General features: G+C 52.4%; 1 pseudogene; it reads right to left on the bottom strand.

The window, feature by feature from the left end:
• Positions 1-802: 802 nt before the first annotated feature.
• LOC111742013 lies at positions 803-2,358 on the bottom strand (annotated as a pseudogene).
• Between the last annotated feature and the right edge of the window lie 6 nt (positions 2,359-2,364).

Genomic DNA, 2,364 nt, shown 5'->3' with positions numbered 1-2,364 from the left:
GCCAGGCTGAGAACTTGGGCCTCACTCTGTAGGAAGTGGGGAGCCATAGCAAGTATTTGAAGTGCTAAATATGGAAGACAGATACCATGCTTCCCACATTCCAGTAGCAAGCCCCTCACCCTGCCCTGTGCTGTATGGCTCCTGTCTGTTTCCTCCAGATCCACTCTCTCCATCTGCTCTGTGCTCCAGGAGGCTGCCCTTCTGGGTTATATCATTGGGCTTTCTGACCTTGGCTCTCAATGGGGGGCTCCGGCAGAAGGTGGGGTGGGGAGGAGTGGGTGGTCAGGGGACTTCGTTCCTGGCTCCCTCCCTGCAGGGCTGACTTACACTGACTTATTTTTTTTAACTACTATCCAGAGTCACAGCTCCTGTCAGGTGGCCCTTTCTATACAGCCCTCTCAGTCTCCAGGTGGTGGTGCCCCCAACTCCAGGTATAGGTGAGGTGAGAGCCCCGCTGTCACTAGTGTTACCCCTATAGTAGCCTTCCATCCTTTGTGGATAGCCACTTTCTTCATTTCTCCTGTAATGACCCAATTTGAGCGTGCCATCTCTCTTCCTGCCAAGATACATGCCCTGTCCCCTCTGGCCCTCGTCTCTCTGGGCATCTGTCACTGAGTGGTTCAGTTTGGGCATAGCAAGGAATACTGAAAATGTCTTTCTCAGTGCCTTGGCCTGATTACACAGTGATGGGAACCAGAGGAATGTCTTACCAGAAGGGGTGGTACCTCAGTGACCGGAAGCTAGGGCCTTGCCTCCTAAGCCACTTGAAATTGAGGGGAAAAAAGTGACCTTTAAAAGCTCTTTGAGGAGTGGCCGGGAATGGAAACAGAACCAGATGCATGCGCTCCAGGGAGCACAACTTATTCTGCCCTCTCCCAAGTGGTGGGGGGTGGGGGGACCAGGGAGGTCTGCAGACCCCACTGCTAGGTAGGACCTGGTTCTCTACTGCCCTGGCCAGACCTGGCCTTTACCAGATCTAACCAGGGGTTTTACAAGATACACAGAAGGAGCCCTGAGATCCTCACTCCATGCTCAGCCTTGCCACCCATCTGCTGGGCGGTTTGGGGCTGGCTGCACTACCTCTCTGAGCCTCACTTTGCATCTGTCACTGAAGATGATAGCCCATGTCTGGTGCACATGTTTGCTATGTGGTCAGATGAGGGAACATGTGTGCAGGCCTATGATGAAGGGAATTGGGATGCTCTAGGTTCTAGCTCAGACTTTCTGGATTCTTTTTTTCTGAGCACCCCAGTTTTACCAAGGAGTTTATTTGAGCGGACCAGGGGACAGGGAGGCCCTGCATTTAAAAGAAGGTGTTGGACCTCCTGGTGGTGAAGTGTGTGGCTTGTGCGGACAATGCAGGACCCTGCAGGGCAGCGGGAACTTGATCTTGGAGTTGTGGAACTGCTTGACTGCCGGTCGGTGGCACTTGTTGGCTGCAATCTCCTCCACCTTCATGATCTGGATTGGGTAGGCACAGGCACAGTGCCAGGCCCCCATGTCTCGGAAGCACTGGGTGACAATACCTGCAGTAGTCAGGTCACAGTACTCCCGACACATGTTGTGGGTGCCACTTCAGGAGTTGTAGTGCAGCCAGATGCCAAAGCTTTTCACTCGCAGGGGGCATTTCTCGAACACCAGCCATAGTAGACAATTTCCCCTGAAGATTTCTTCATCTTCTTTAGTTGAGACACATAGTACCAGAAAGCGAGACCTGGCAACAACATGGTTAGGCGCATGTGGAAGAGGGGTAGCGTGTGGCATTTGGGGGTGAGCAGGAGTGCCCACCACCTTGTAGTCTCCCAGCATGCCCGAGGCCTTCATAGCTCTCTCGCCACGATCTTGGGCAGCTGTTTACCTCTCTGAGCCTCAGATGGCATCTGTCAATGAGGGCTGTTGGAAGGCAGAGGCAAGCGAGATAGTATACAGAAGGAGCTTAAGACAGTGCCCAGCCCACAGGTGTCCATAAAGCAGAAAGTTCTCTATCCTCAGGTGAGGGTGGCGGCTTATCTTGGCAGTAGCAATTGGTCTGGCTTCAGATGAAGAAGGCAATTAATGACTACATGCTGCGATTGGGAGCCCAAAAGTGGGGGTTTGGCCTTAAAAGCATCTTCCATCGTTCTTCCTGGTTAGACATCATCTCCAGAATATAATCCCTCGATCTTATACCCTCTTAGGGGCATAGGACAGGTCAGGTAAAGGGGCAGGCATGTGAGTCCTTTCACCAGATACTGAGAGAGTATCATCCTTATGATTCTTGGGCCTTACCCCCTGTAACTGAAGGCCCTGCACCCAGGGGGAGCTCAAAATGCTTCTCTTATCTTCAGAAGCAGTAACTTACCTTGAACCCTGAAAATAGCTCTC

The sequence above is a fragment of the Pteropus vampyrus genome, unplaced genomic scaffold (genome assembly GCF_000151845.1).
Source record: "Pteropus vampyrus isolate Shadow unplaced genomic scaffold, Pvam_2.0 Scaffold85, whole genome shotgun sequence".
Taxonomy (NCBI): Eukaryota; Metazoa; Chordata; class Mammalia; order Chiroptera; family Pteropodidae; genus Pteropus; species Pteropus vampyrus.
The sequence above is the reverse complement of the archived record's forward strand: the minus strand, read 5'-3'. Positions and strand labels throughout refer to the sequence as shown.